Consider the following 16,388-nt stretch of genomic DNA (forward strand, 5'->3'; position numbering starts at 1 on the left):
TTAGCCACACGCATGGTTCTGTGGTGGAAGAGGTGTGAAGACTGGTTTGGGGGTGTGGGCATCACTTGTAGAATTGGGGGTAGATGCTCCCTTGTGGGTGGGGGGTGGGGGGGGTCCTTTGGGGTCTACTCACCCGTGTTGCCCGGTGTAGGTTGTTGCCTTCCTCCTGCATTCTGGCCAGTCGTCTTGGTCATACTGTTGGAGGTGACTGCTGTGCCACCTCGTCCCAGGTAGCACTGTTGCTCACCTCCTGGGGGAACAGGACATCTCTCCTGGTTTCCACTGATGTTCCATTTGTCAATGTATTCTGTCGATTATTCTTTTGTCTACTGTGTACGTTCCCTTGGCCACAGAAAGGTGCCGATTAGCACTCCTTTTGAAAAGCGTGAACGTGGCGAAAGAGCTTATGTGGGGAGCCAAGGTGAGGAACCGTCTTTGCTCACAGGCAAAGAGCCTCGGTGTGCTGAGATTGCCACTCCAGTGCTCAGCAAGGGGTGGGGGACCCTCCACAGGGGTAGGCTGCCGTGAAGGGTGAAAGGTGGGGCAAATCACTCCATCAATAATACACGACGAGTTGATAAAGTTAACTCAGGCTTCAATACATGAAACAGCAAGCCTCCGGCCTCTGGACCCGAACTGGGGCCGGAGGCAGAGACTTGCCACTTTTATACAGAAGCCCTGAGGGGGAGGGGGGGGGGGGGGGGGGGGGGGGGGGGGGGGAGCCACAGGCGGAGCCAACCTGGCCAACCCCAGGCATGTATGATACAGTACAGTCCAGACAATACAATCACGTAGTTTACCACTTTCACCCCCTGTTTTTAAAAGAAAAGGTCTGGTGGGGGTGAAGTTGTCTTTAAGGTCCAGTCTGTCAGGGACCTTGACCTTCCGCCGTGATTGCCTCAGTCCCGGCTGTGGTGTAGGAGCTGGCGTCGAGGCCTACGCGTCTGGGAGCGTGTTGTCATCAGCTTCTTCACCCTGATGTTGAGTTGGCAAAGGATGGGGTGGTGTAGGGGCGGAGGTGGTGGTATTTGTCGTCGGTGGGCCTGCGGATGTCAGTTTGCAAGAGAGGTGGGCAGGGGTAGTGGAAGACGGTGTAGGGTGGGGGGTGGTAGTGATGATGATGGTCTTCAGGGAGCCTGCAGGAGCAAAATCCCGAAGGGAAACTGTGTCCTACCGCCAGTCCTGGTGTGCCACGTAGGCGTTTGGGGGTTTGCATGGAGCAGCTGGACCTTCTCGATGAGGGGGTTGGTTTTATGGCTCCTCGCATGCTGCCGGAGAAGGACGGGCCCTGGGACTGTCAGCCAGGATGGGAGCGAGACCCCGGAGGTGGACTTCCTGGGGAAGGCAAACAGGCGTTCATGAGGGGTCACGTTAGTAGCTGTACATAGGAGCGACCGGATGGAGTGGAGTGCATCGGGGAGGACCTCCTGCCAGCGGGAGACTGGGAGATTCTTTGACCCTAGGGCCAGAAGGACTGCCTTCCAGACCGTCGCGTTCTCCCTCTCCACCTGTCCATTTCCCCGGGGGTTTGCAGCTGGTTGTCCTGCTGGAGGTAATGCCTTTGCTGAACAGGAACTGACGCAACTCGTCACTCATAAAGGAGGAACCCCAATCACTGTGGATATAGGCGGGGAACCCAAACAGGGTGAAGAGGCTGTGCAGGGCCTTGATGACAGTGGCAGAGGTCATATCAGGGCATGGGATGGCGAAAGGGAATCTGGAGTACTCATCAACGATGTTGAGGAAGTACATGTTACGGTCAGTGGAGGCGAGTTGCTCTTTGAAATCCATGCTGAGGCGCTCAAAGGGGCGAGAGGCCTTTACCAGGTGTGCTCTGTCTGGCCGGTAGAAGTGCGGCTTGCGCTCCGCGCAGACCTGGCAGCCCCTGGTCACGGACCTCCTTGATGGAGTAAGGCAGGTTGCGAGCCTTGATGAAATGGAAAAAGCGGTGTGATGAATGTACATTATGTAATTCACACTGTATAGTATTGCGTTCACACTATATAGCATTGTGTCCTTGTGGGCTCTGTCTGTGAGCCGTTGTGCGGCTCTGCCCACAGGGGGAGATGAGGAGCTTGTACAGGGCTCCGCCCATGGCTCTGCCCATGGCCCCTCCCACTACCAGAAGTATAAAGTGATGCAGCCTTGTGAGTCTGCCCTCAGTTCTTCTGGTCGCAGACAGGCTCAGTTGTAAGTCTATTAAAACCACAGTTTACTTCCTATCGTGTCTCGAGTAAATTGATGGTCACGTCAAGCGGGTGACCCCCGGGTGACAGAGGTCATTGTGGAGGGCCCTGAGTCGGTCTACTTGTGCGCTGGCACATGTACCGCGGAAGAGGGCATCTGGGGGCTCATTGAGCTTCCCAGGACGATACACAATATCGTAATTGTAGGTGGAGAGCTCAATCCTCCACTTCAGAATCTTGTCGTTCTTAATTTTGCCCCACTGTGCGTTATTGATCATGAAGGCAACCGACCGTTGGTCAGTGAGGAGAGTGAATCGCCAGCTGGCCAGGTAATGCCTCCAGTGTCTCACAGCTTCTATAATGGCCTGGGCCTTTTTTTCGACAGAGGAGTGTCAAATCTCGGAGGCATGGAGGGTACGGGAGAAGAAGGCCATGGGCTGGCCCGCCTGGTTGAGCGTGGCAGCCAGGGCAAAGTCCGACACATTGCTTTCCACTTGAAACGGGATGGACTCATCCACAGTGTGCATCGTGGCTTTGGCAATGTCTGCTTTGATGTGGTTGAAGGCCAGTCGGGCCTCAGCCGTCAGGGGAAAAGTGGTAGATTTGATCAGTGGGTGGGCCTTGTCTGCCTAGTTGGGGACCCACTGGGCATAGTAGAAGAACCCCAGGCATTTCCTCAGGGCCTTGGGGTAGGGGGAGAGGGGAAGTTCCAGGAGGGGGTGAATGCGGTCGGGGTCGGGATCGGGCCCTCGGACTCCATGTTCCATGACATAACCAAGGATGGCTAGGCGTGTCATGCAAAAGACTCATTTCTTTCTATTATAAGTGAGGTTCAGGAGTTTTGCAGTGTGGAGGAAGCGCCGGAGGTTCTCGTCATGGTCCTGCTGGGCACGGCCGCAGATGGTGACACTGTCCAGGCACGGGAACGTGGCCCGCAGCCCAAACTGGTCAACCATTCGGTCCATTTCCCTTTGGAAGACCGAGACTCCGTTAGTGACGCCGAAGGGAACCCTGAGGAAGTAATAGAGGCGGCATTCTGCCTCAAAGGCAGTGTATTGGCGGTCCTCCGGGCGGATGGGGAGCTGGTGGTACGCAGATTTCAAGTCGACTGTAGAGAAGACTCAATACTGTGCAATCTGGTTGACCATGTCAGATATGCGGGGGTGGGGGTATGCATCGAGCTGCGTGTGCCGGTTGATGGTCTGGCTGTAATCTATAACCATCCGGTACTTCTCCCCAGGACGATACACAATATCGTAATTGTAGGTGGAGAGCTCAATCCTCCACCTCAGAATCTTGTCGTTCTTAATTTTGCCCCACTGTGCGTTATTGATCATGAAGGCAACCGACCGTTGGTCAGTGAGGAGAGTGAACACTTGGGCTCTCTAGGGGCTATTACTAGCCTCAATAATCCCCTCTCGCAGGAGTCACTGGATGTCCGACCAGATGAAGGCCCTGTCCTGGGCACAGTAGCGTCTGCTTCTGGCAGCGACGGGCTTACAGTCCAGGGTGAGGTTTGTGAAGAGGGAAGGTGGGGGCGACATTAAGGGTTGCGAGGCTACAGATGGTAAGGGGAGGGAAGGGGGGTGGGGGGGGGGGGGGGGCAGCAGTCCATTGAACTTCAAGGTAAGACTCTGGAGGCGGCATTAGATGTCGAGCCCCAGTAATAGGGCAGCGCAGAAGTGGGGGAGGACAGAGAGCCTAAAGTTGGTGTACTCTACGCCTTGCACAGTGAGGCTGGCGATGCAGTGTCCCCGGATTTCCACAGCATGGGATCCGGAAGCCAGGAGATTTTCTGGGTCACGGGTAGGATGGGGAGGGAGCAGCGCCTTACCGTATCCGGCTGCATGAAGCTGTTTGTGCTCCCGGAGTCGAAAAGGCAGGCTGTCTCGTGCCCATTGATCCGGACGGTCATTGTGGACCTCGTGAAGTGGTGCGGCCTGGACTGGTCCAGGATGGCGGAGGCGAGTGTTGGAAGACGGCTGGCGGGCCGGTCGGCAGTAGCAGCAGCCAGCGTACGGTCAGGCGAGCTGGGTTCCTGGGAGGCAGCGGAGGGGTCCCAAGATGGCAGCCCCCATGAGTCGCATGTGGCGGGCGAGGTGCAAGATGGCAGCCCCTGTGGGTCGCATGTGTCAGCTGAGATTAAAGATGGTAGCGACCATGGGTCGCACATGGCGGGTGGCACGGCTGCTGGAAGTGGCCCCGACAGGAAGCAGGCAGTGCTGCTGGGCCTAGAAGATTTAGGGGGCGGTCAGGCCTGGCAGGCTTTTGCGAAGTGTCCCTTTTTCCCACAGCCGTTACAAGTCGCGTTCCTTGCCAGGCAGCGTTGTTGGGGGTGATTAGTCTGGCCACAGAAGTAGCACCTTGGGCCTCTGGCGTTGGCGGGCTGGTTCGTGGCGCAGGCTTGCGTCGCGCCCGGATCGGCTGATGGCTGCGTCCACGAGGGTGCCACGCGGTCGGAGGTGTAGGCCCCCATGTTCTGGGAGGCTACCTCCAGTGAGTTGGAGAGATGGACTGTCTCTGGGAGGCAGAGTGTTCCCCCCTTCTAATAAACGCTGGCAGATATTGTTCGAGCTCATATCCGCGACATAGGCGTCCTGGATCAGCAGCTCCGTGTGCTAGGTAGCCGATATCGCCCGGCAGTCACAGTTTCACAGGGGATGTGCAAGGCACGTAGAAATTCCTCGAGTGAATCCCCAGGGAGTTGGCGTCTTGTGACAAGGAGGTGCCTGGCATATACCCGGTTGACAGATTTCACATAGTGTTCTTTGAGCAGCGTTATCGCCTCCACGTACGATGGGGCGTCCCTGATGAGGTTAAAGTCTCTTGGGCTCACCCATGTGTGGAAGATATGCTTCTTCTGGAGGTCCATGAAGTCCTCGTTGAAGGACGCGAGGTAGGCCTCGAAGCAGCTTAGCCAGTGTTCAAAAGTCTCTGTAGCGTCAGCTGCTTGTGGGTCCAGTTCCAGGCGATCGGGCTTGAGTGAGGAGTTCATCCTGAGTGAAGTGTCCATCTTAGAAATTTAGTGTATTAAATTGATACACCCTCAATAATACACGACGAGTTGATAAAAGTTAACTGAGGCTTTAATACACGAAACAGCAAGCCTCCAGCCACTGGACCCGAACTGGGTCCGGACGTAGAGACTTGCCACTTTTATACAGAAGTCTCGAGGGGAGGAGCCACAGGCAGAGCCAGCCTGGACAAGCCCAGGCATGTATGATGCAGTACAGTCCAGACAATACAGTAACTTGGTTTACCACACAGCAGCACCATGCTAACCCGATTCTGGGGCAACCCTTGTCCCTGCCCGTCTGCCCCACCGACTGAGGTAGACTCTGGCTGTATGGCTGAATCGTTCATAGGGAATTAGCAATTGTGAATTGGCAACTGCTCTCGCACACTTTTACTGTGTCTCCGGCGCTCTCCTTTACACCGTCTTAATTGTAGTATGAAGGGCAATAGGAGATTTGATTTTTTTTTGTACTTGTTTCTCCTTCCTCTTATCGCCTCGGCGGAATTTCGTTTTGTTCGTGTGTTGAACTGTCAATGGGTCCAGGCGGTTCTCTTGACCGCGAACTGCCAGGGGCGGCTGTTTGACTAAAGGGGATGGAAAAACCCGTTTTCCCGCGGCGGCATCCCCCGTGCGGAGGCGCGGAGGCTCAGAGCCGGCTGGCAGCCGTTAGGGCACACGGGCCCCTGGTGCGTGGCCAGCTGGTGGCCGTTAGGGCACGCGGGCCCCTGGCGCATGGCCAGCTGGTGGCCGTTAGGGCACGCGGGCCCCTGTCATGTGGCCAGCTGGCAGCCATTAGGGGGGCACGTGAGCCCCTGGCACGTGGCCAGCTGGCAGCCATTAGGGCATGCGCCCCTGGCACATGGCCAGCTGTGGCGGCCATTAGGGCACGTGGGCCCCTGGTGCGTGGCCAGCTGTGGCGGCTGTTCGGGCACGTGGGCCCCTGGCGCGTGACCAGCTGTGGCAGCCGTTAGGGCACGTGGGCCCCTGGCGCGTGGCCAGCTGTGGTGGCCGTTAGGGCACGTGGGCCCCTCGCGCGTGGTCAGCGAGCGGCCGTTAGGGCACGTGGTCTCCTGGCGCGTGGCCAGCTGTGGCGGCCGTTAGGGCACGTGGGCTCCTGGCGCGTGGCCAGCTGTGGCGGCCGTTAGGGCACGTGGGCTCCTGGCGCGTGGCCAGCTGTGGCGGCCGTTAGGGCACGTGGGCTCCTGGCGCGTGGCCAGCGGGCGGCCGTTAGGGCACGTGGGCCCCTCGCGCGTGGTCAGCGAGCGGCCTCTTGCCGCCTTTTCGTCTCCGGTCGTCGACGACAGAAAATGGCAAGGGAGAGGATGTGGAGAGACTATGGGGTGGTCGGGTGGGGATACGGTGAGGCAGAAGGAAAGAATTGGGGGGGGGTGTTGAAAAAGTTGAAGTAGCCGTGGAGAGACAAGGCGGGGAAGAAGGAGATAGAAAAGTGCGTGGGCGAGTTAAGAAATAGCGGCACAATAATACCACAGATAGGAGGAAATCTCTTGAGAAAACATTGGTGAAAAGAGCAGAGCAGGATTGTCAGTGCGGCAGGAGTGATGGTGAGTATGAATGTGGCCACTCTGGTTTCCGTACCTAATTACACTTCACTGTAGTTTATCCCAAGGTGCATTTTTCTTTTTGGGGTCAATAAAGCAAATTTACCCTTGATGGGCAATTCCATGGCTGGATGAAGATATCTATGACACTGAAAGTCAGGATTTGGATACTGTGGCATTTGGATTTCAGGAGGCGGTCAAGGTGGAAGGGGAGAATGGCACGAGATGTATCTAATTTAGGTTTCAATCAGCTCATAGAGGGTAGCACAGAATTAACCCAATGTCACCAACCGGAAGGATAGTTTTGCACGTATGGAGAAGTCACTAATATAGAACATAGAACATAGAACAGTACAGCACAGAACAGGCCCTTCGGCCCTCAATGTTGTGCCGAGCCATGATCACCCTACTCAAACCCACGTATCCACCCTATACCCGTAACCCAACAACACCCCCCTTAACCTTACTTTCATTAGGACACTACGGGCAATTTAGCATGGCCAATCCACCTAACCCGCACATCTTTGGACTGTGGGAGGAAACCGGAGCACCTGGAGGAAACCCACGCACACAGGGGGAGGACGTGCAGACTCCACACAGACAGTGACCCAGCCGGGAATCGAACCTGGGACCCTGGAGCTGTGAAGCATTTATGCTAACCACCATGCTACCCTGCTGCCCAAATATGATATGATCTGGACATTAGATTCTAACACCCAGCGATGTGTTCCTTCCTTTTATCTCTGGACTACCTGGAGGGTCTGCCTTTGGGCCCCCTCAAGTTTCTCATACATATGCTTCCCTCTGCAGAAATCATCCAAAAATACACCGTGTGGTTTCACGCGAGCACTGACCATATATAAAGTCAAAGTCGCCAGAGTCCCAGATGACCAGAGGCTGCTTTTGACAGGGTGGGGGGGGGGGTGTGGATTACTGATGGTGATTTAACCTGAGTGTTATCACACCTCAGGCGAGGGGCAAGGTTGATACGACGGGGGGGGGGGGCCCTTCATGAATAACCTCAGCTGGTATGAGATGTGAATCTGTGCTGCTGGTTGCATCACAACCATCCAACTGAGCTACACCCACCCCACATATATATATACAACTCGACTCGCCACTCTGTTTGTGTTGTTAGGTCGTTTAGCACAGTTCTGGACCAGTGGAACTTTCGTCCAATTCAGCATTTAGAAGCCATTGGGCGGGATTCGCCATCTGTGAGACTACGTTTTGACGCCAACACAGAATCCGTGGACTTTTACGACTGGAAAACCGATGCTGCCCCAGGACCGACTGCGCTGCGGCTGAGGGGCTAGCACCAGTGCCGTGTGGAACACAGTTCCAATGAAAAATGGCGCGGGATTCGCTGGGTCCATGATTGACACTCAGGAGGCTGACAAGCTGCAGCCGCGCATCCGCATTACACTCTCCACACACACTCATCCCAGCCAACAAGATGGCACTGGTTGCGCTGGAGTGGCAAGTACAACTGATGGGTCAGCTGGGGCAAGAGGGTACCTCGGGGTGTGGGCTCCTTCTGCACTGTAAATTCTATGATAACCGTGCTGTTGGGAACTTTGCCAATCGGAGGTGGAGCATTGTGGAGGCCCCGGAGAATACCGGATCAGGCCCTCGAATGACAAGCAAACGGTATTTACTGTGCGTGTGTTCTGGAACAGATTGGCGCTGCTATCGAGCTGATGGAGAATTGCGATTTGGCGTCAAATCGGCGTCTGCTGCGATTTTGGCGTCAGGACCTATTGTCTGCCCAATCGTCTTTCCTGATTTCAGCAGCGGCCAATGGATAATCCTGCCCAATATATTTATCATTATATATTTGTTGCCGTATGAAGGGAGGCAGTGGCATAGTGATATTGTCACTGGACTAACAATCCAGAGACCCAGGATAATGCTCTGGGGATTCGGGTTCGAATCCCGCAAGGACAGATGATGGAATTTGAATTCAATAAAAATCAGGAATTAAAAAGTCTGATGAGACCATGAATCGATTGGCGTAAAAACCCTTCTGGTACATTAATGTCCTTTCGAGAAGAAAGTCTGCCGTCCTTACCTGGTCTGGCCCACATGTGACTCCAGGCCCACAGCAATGTGGTTGACTCTTTAATGGACTCAGTGCTGGCCCAGCCAGCGATGCCAACATCCATGGATGAATTTAAAATAATGAAATCCTGGTTTAATATAAGGCAGGCAGTGTGTCTGCAATAGGTACAATTAAGATATTGTAAAAGTGAGATCTTCGTTCCTTCCAACCATGTGTTTTCTTACAAAAAGAGGCGTAATAGATAATTTGAGACATTGTGTTTAGATATAGGTAAGCAGGTCATGGGTACTTAGTGGGATAAACAGGATGTAATTAAAGGGAGGAGCCAGGTCTGTCTTTGGTTTTGCTGTTTGATATGGGTTTGGCAGTCAGCTAGGAGTTTCTACGTTGGGCAGCAGTTTTTGCCAAATGTTACCAGGTTGAACAGGACAAGGATCTTCAGGCTGTTTCCTGAAAGGGTCTCCTCCCCAAGAAGATGCCACTACTCAGCTGCCAGCATGTACAGGCAGCGCTACTTGGACATGACCAGAGGTCCAGTGCCACTGAAGGTCACTGTGGCACTAAACTTTAATGCCTCTGGATCATTCCAGGGTGCAGTGGGTGATCTTTGCGGCGTCTTGCAGTCAGTTGTCTGCAGCTGTGTTAAGCTGGTGAATGACACTTGGTTCTGACTTCATTTCATTTCAGAGCGGACCGATTCAGGAGTGCCCTAAAGTATCCACCCAAGTGAGTTTTGCTCATTGATTGCTGTGGTCTTCATAATCTTTCTCTCTCCAGTAGTGAACCTCTGAGCCAGGAGGATGATGTGGCTGATGCACCTGAATCAGACGAGGACACCGAGTCGACTCAGATGCAGAACCCCAGCAACCAGAAGGCGAGCAGGCTGAAATCAGGAGGGGGAGGGACATAAGGGAGGCCCTGATTCAGCACTTTTTCAGGTAGCCTCTCATCTCCAGCCCTCCCAACCTCCAACACCTCTCTATAAAACTCTCTATGAGCCCAAAGTCTGACTAATAAAGACTTATATTCCAGACGTCTATCCAAAGCCATTTATGAGACTGAAGACATTTGAGCATACGAGACATTGATGATTTGTGAGAATTATGAATTTAATGGTGACAACATCCAGCTGGATAATCAATGGAAAATGGTGAGGGGGATTGAAATCAAAAGCACCCTGTGCAAACCCTGGTTGTGCTCACTGCAACATAAGTTTACGTTTGCGGGTTCTACATCTAGGTCACCCGTGACAGTGGCATGAGAGACAGGTGTTGACATTGATGTCCTGTGGGTGCAGATGACCTTGGCGGCTGTCCTCTTCTGTCTAGCCGTCCTTCCCCTGCCTGTCGGCGCACTGGGCATGATGGTAGGCATGATGTGCTTTTACTGCTGTGTACTACCAACTCTCCAAAAAAAATGGTTATGCATGCTGACGTGTCAGTATCTGCCCTGGTGCTCATTGTGACAGAAGGTGTGCTGTGGGTGCATCATGCGAGTTATCACACTTGGGTAACAACGGATTGCCATTGACCTCTTGGCTGACTCTGGTGGGCAGTTCATCTGAGGGCTGAAAACAAACATTCTGAGACATTCCTATTGCAAACACTTAATTTTCAGCATATGCGGTTGGTCTCAGTTGCATTAAAGTGTCTCAAAAGACCAGTGCATAACTGAAGTTGTTCTTGTAATGATATGTATACAGTCAAATTAGTGAAGGGTTAATAATTCCATCACTGTGTAAATCAAAGATTAGTGCAGATAGAGTTAACAAGGGGTTAGAGCATAATGTAGTTAGTAACTATTTAGATTATTGAGTACTGTAAGACAGATTCAATATTACTTAATTATTATCTGTAGCTCAGTAGAGTGTGCAAACTTAATTTAATTAATAGTATTATAATAAATTTGTTTTGTTTCAATCTTTTGATTGGTATATTCTTTGTCAACACCACATCGGATCATTCTGGAAGAAAGGACAAAGAATACAACATATTACCAAGAACGGTAATATAACAGGAATGGGATAAGATGCCCATTCATCACTTTTACCCTCACCCTGTCATAATTCTACCCAATGGGCCCTTAGCTTCCTCCGTGATGCCAGCCTCACCGCGACCTGATGACTCCCATCCCTGCTATACTCGAGCGGCAGTGCTCTTATCTCATGGCTGTCCAGGATGGCCGGGTTTGGCAGAGCACCACCAGTGGCTGCTCTCTCCTGGTTGTTGTGGCTATGTTTCTCCTGCAAATAAGTACATTGATTACTCATCTCTCTACCTTCAGCAGAATAACATGTTGCCCCCCCCAACCACCACCCCACAACTCAGACCACCCCAGAGAGGTTAGCCATCTTTAGACCTTTAATTACAGATTTCTATTGGATAAAAATTAAAAATTCTGTGCTGAGATTCAAACCAGAATCCCGAGGATTACCTTGGGTCTCAGGATAACTCGTCACTGCCCGCCCTTAAATAGCGTTACAGTGTACCAGCTGGAGCTGCTTGAAAAGGAAGAAACTGCAGCAGCGGAGCGTGCCTCAGAGGAATGGTCATGCCATTGAAGACTCTGGCTGAGCAGGGAGACATATCTGCCAGATCATGGCACGCCTGGCAGCGCGGGGTAATGAGGAGGACACCCGTCCTGGTGGCCATCAAGGTGACGGTCACCCTGAACTTATACACCATGGGGGTCAAAGAAGAACAAAGAACAAAGAAAAATCACAGCACAGGAACAGGCCCTTCGGCCCGCCAAGCCTGCGTGGATATCAATCCTCTGAAACTCGCAAAGAAAAACAAAGAAAAGTCCTTCCAGGCACCGATTGGAGATCTGTCCGGGATCTCACCGCTCGGTGCACAGGTATATCTGCGCCATCGTGGAGGCCCTATATGCCCTGTCAGCACAATACATCCATTTCAATGTGGACCGAGCCCACCAGGATGCCTGGGGTTCACCACCATCGCCAACATGCCCCTGGTCCAGGGGGTGATCGATGGGTTGCATGTCCCCCTACTGTAGTGTTCTTGTTGGACGGCCTGATTTATATTACAAGAACATTTGTAGCTAAAGCTATAAATGTTTTATTAACATGAACTGTGGGTTAAATATATATAAAATAACAGATGATTAACAATATGAACATGCACAAGCAACTGGGTTGGATTATCCGCAGCCCTGCGCTGGAATTGCGTTTGGCGCACGGGTGGAGAATCCAGTTTCACGCCGAAATCGTGCCCGGCGCCGGTCCAGCAAATCTCCGGAACCCGAGAATTGCCGTGATCGCGATGTACTCCGCGCGGCTGGGAGTCTATTGCCAGAGGCCAGCCCAGCGATCCTCTGCTCCCGACCGGCCGAGTTCCCGACGGCGTGGATCTAACCACCTGTTGCCAGTCGGGATGCTCGCGTGACGGCTGCGGACTTAGTCCGTGGCCTCCCTGGTTGGGGGTGGGGGATCGAACACGGGGGGGGGGGGGTCTTATAGGTGATCGGGGGACAGATCGGTGCGGTCAGATCTTCGGCCGCGCGGCCGATCGGGGGGTCTCTGATTTCTATGTCTGCCTCAGCGGTCTGAGTCCGCCATGGCGCTCAGCGCGGCCACTGGAAACCGCCGCCGTGCGCACGCGTGACCTCAAAACCGGAGGTACAGGGGCCTGTCTCCGCAGTTAAAGCTGCGTGAATTACTCTGGGTTCATAGAATTTACAATGCAGAAGAAGGCCATTCGGCCCATCGGGTCTGCACCGGCCCTTGGAAAGAGCACCCTACCCAAGCCCACACTTCCACCCTAACCCCATAACCCAGTAACCCAACTTAACCTTTTTTTTTGGACACTAAGGAGCTATTTAGCATGGCCAATCCACTTAACCCGCACATCTTTGGACTGTGGGAGGAAACCTGAGCACCCGGAGGAAACCCATGCAGACACAGGGAGAACGTGCAGACTCTGCACAGACAGTGACCCAAGCCGGGAATTGAACCTGGGACCCTGGAGCTGTGAAGCAACTGTGCTAACCACTGTGCTACCGTGCTGCCCAATGAATGCTGTTCCTGCTAGCCCCCCGCAGGTCATTTCAATGAGCTCCACTTTTCCCCAGTAATCTTCAGAGTGAAACACCAGCATTTATACGCCGGCATGAGGACACAGTCCTATTTTGGAAGAATCCAGCCCCCTCTCTCCCAGCTCTCCAGTCAGCCTGAGGGTACCTGACTATAACATTCACATATGTACTAATGAGACTCCTAGTGGCCAGTCGCTGAATTGCAACACAACCTTGAAAGCACTACAACTGCATGCACCTGAAGATGATAGGCCGCTCTACATAAACCAAAAGGGTTCCACTCTATAAATGTGCAGCTGATATGTGACCATCAGATGTGCATCATGCACGTCTGGGCCTGATACCCGGGCAGTGTGTTCAACAGCTTCATCCTGGCACACTCGATGATTCCTGACATGTTCCGGCTGGGAGGTTGGCTCCTGGACGACGGGTTATCCGCTGCAGTTATGGCTGGTGACACATATCTGGAGGCCACAGACTAATGCCGAGACTCAGTGCAATGATGCCCGTGGAGCGACCAGCGGTGTGATTGAACGGTTGCTTTCGCCCCCTGAAGATGCGGTTCAGGTGCCTGGACTGCTCTGGAGGGACCCTCCAGTATGATGCTGGGAGCGTCCTCTGCATCGTGGCGGCCTGCTGTGTTCTCCACAACATTGTGCAGCATAGGGGCGATGTGGTGGAGGAGGAAGAGGAATGGCAGGCCACGTCTGACAAGGAGGATGTGGGGGAGGACAAGGATGGACAGGATATGCGCCCCAGGCAGGAACCGGAGGCTGCACAACGTGTGTGCCAGGGGCAATGCGCACGGGGCGCCCTCATTGCCTCCAGGTTCAGTGACTAGGGGAGGTGGAGAACTGGCCAGGTGCACGTAAATCGCATCCCATCCCAATACACCCCGCCCCCCTGTGCCTGTATCCCCACTGCTCTACAGGGTGCGAATTGGCAGTAAAACAGGGTCTGGACCATGGAATGGAGGATGATGACAACCTGCTCTGCGATGAGCCCTGGTGCCCCTGGGTGATTCCTGCATGCGAGCTGGTCATTCTATCACATGGTGACATCGGATCTCTGGGGTGACAGTGGTGGGGACGGTTGGGAGGGAGGATGGGTAGTCCAGGCCACCAACAACATCCGCCCATTTCACACACCCCCTCCCCCAGCCTCCCCCGCACACCCTCTCTGGCTAGCCCAGTGATGCTCGATCAATAACTCCTGAAGCGAGATTGGATGACAATTGAAGGCTTTATTGTACCAGATGTTTCCCCCAGCAGCGCAGGTACAGAATGCAGCTGCTGGGGAGACACAGACTCTTATACTCCGCCTTCCTGGGCGGAACCAGCAGGCAGGCTTCACCAATGATATATCAATCTCAGGTACCTCCCACACCAATGGTCTTACAGCATTATCCAGGGTACCGTAATACCCCTAATACCGACAACCACACCCAGACCAGTCCACACATCACATGGAGCACCGAGGCAGGTTGTAATAGTGTTTGCAGGTGTTTCATGTGCACAAATATTTACAGATATGTGCCCCAGCCCCTATAATTAAATTGTGCCCTGCACCCATGCCGACTTAACTGGTGTCTAACTTTCTGGCCTTACGGGCCTGCACGCTACGTCTAGGTGGATCCCCAGATGGTACATCAAGAGTGGAGGCGGCCTGCTGTGATTCCCGCCCTGTGATCGGGTCCCTGTTGGCGGCCATATTAGAATAATAATCTTTATTCGTGTCACAAGTAGGCTTGCGACTGGGCCTGGATGGGCCTGGCTGCTGCTTGGGTGGCCCAGGCGGCGTGGTACCATCCTGTTCTGCCCACCACCCACCAGACGCGCCAGGGACAAAAATTAGGGGGGATTCCGAGGCGCTGCACCTTCCCTGTGGGAGTCATTGGCACAGGCCCCATCACTTTCTCCTCCTTCAGGACAGCGGAGCGAGTGGAGCTACCCCTGAGGTTCCTGACGCTGCCAGTCCTGGAGGCCCCCCTCGGGTCTGTATGCTCGCGGCCATGGAGCCCTCCCTCTGAGTGGCTTATCTCCGCCTCGGACTGCGCCACATCACCCATTGGCTGTGAGGCAGCATCCCTGTCCTGGGCCTCAGCCAGCACCTTCCCAGAATGCCCCGGGCCTTGGATATGTTAATCCAAATCCAAAACCCTCGCCCCCAATGCCTCCACCACGGACACCACCCTTGCAATGGCACGCATGGTCGGCACCACCTTTGCTCCGAAACACAGTTGGACTCCTCCACCTGCATCTGCAGGTACTGGATGCTCGCTGACAACCCACCACGTTGTCCCTGGGTTTGCGACTGCATCTCCATGATCAATGGGACTGTATGTTCCAGAAGCCCGGAACCGGTCTGGACCGCAGCTAGACCCTGGGGTCAGCCTGCCCTCCGACCTTCTGCCATCTCGGGTGCTCCTCCCTCCACCTGATCTACCGTGTCCCAGGATCCTTATCACTAAAGTGGCCAACCCGAGATGAGTGACTGTGGGATGGTGGAGTGTGTTGGAGATAGCTGTAATGGGAAATCAGTGTCATCCCCGGAATCGAGCTTCGGGGTGTCCTGGGTTTCGGGTCGAGGGCTCCCAGCTGTGCTGCTGTTCTCTTCCTTGGTTGGCACACGGGGGGGACGCCAGATGGACCACCCCAGCAGCTTCTGCAATATGATCAGACCGCTGGCTGGGGGAGGCGGGGGGGGGGGGGGGGGGGGGGGGGGGGAGTGGGGTGCTCGGTGTGAAGGTAATGTGGGGGTGAGGGTGGTGTGGGGGTGGTTGACACAAATGGCATCAGGAACTGCAACTAAGCCTGGTTATAATTTCAGGATTACTCCCTGTACAGGGGGTGGGTAGCTGGTGGCCTCAGCCAGGGTACAAAACAAAGAACAATTCGGCACAGGAACAGGCCCTTCGGCCCTCCAAGCCTGTACCGGTCATAATACAACCCTTAGCCAAAATCCTCGGCACTTCCTAGTGCCGTATCCCTCTGTACCCATCCTATCCATGTATTTGTTGAGATGCCTTCCACTCTATCCGTGCCTCTCATAATCTTGCAGACCTCTATCAGAGTGCCCCTCAACCTCTGTCATTCTAATGATAACAGTCCGAGTCTATTCAGCCTCTCCGCATAGCTAACACCCTCCAGACCAGGCAGCATCCTGGTAAACCTTCTCTGTACCCTCTCCAAATCCTCCACATCCTTTAGGTAGTGCGGCGACCAGAATTGTGCACAATAATCCAAGTGTGGCCTTACCAAGGTTCTATATAACTGGAGCATGACTTGCCAGTTTTTATACTCGATGCCCTGTCCAATGAAGGCAAGCATTCTGTCTGCTTTCTTGACTACCTTGTCCACTTGTGTTGCCATTTTCAAAGATCTGTGGACCTGTACACCGAGATATCTCTGACATTCTATATTCCTGAGAGTTTTGCCATTTACTGTATATTTCCCTCTATGTTTGTCCTACCAAAATGCATCATCTCCGGTTTAAACTCCATTTGGCATTTC

General features: G+C 53.8%; 1 protein-coding gene across 2 annotated transcripts in view; it reads left to right on the forward strand.

Moving 5' to 3' along the window:
- Nucleotides 1-6,450: 6,450 nt before the first annotated feature.
- The window catches only part of LOC119966624 (speriolin-like protein), a 285,015-nt gene continuing 275,077 nt past the window's right edge, over nucleotides 6,451-16,388 (forward strand). For both annotated transcript variants that reach the window (XM_038798627.1, XM_038798626.1), the window contains exon 1: nucleotides 6,451-6,764. The gene's annotated coding sequence lies outside the window, so the exon portion shown is untranslated. The remainder of the gene's footprint in view (nucleotides 6,765-16,388) is intronic.

Source organism: Scyliorhinus canicula, chromosome 5 (assembly GCF_902713615.1).
Source record: "Scyliorhinus canicula chromosome 5, sScyCan1.1, whole genome shotgun sequence".
In the NCBI taxonomy this organism is placed as follows: Eukaryota; Metazoa; Chordata; class Chondrichthyes; order Carcharhiniformes; family Scyliorhinidae; genus Scyliorhinus; species Scyliorhinus canicula.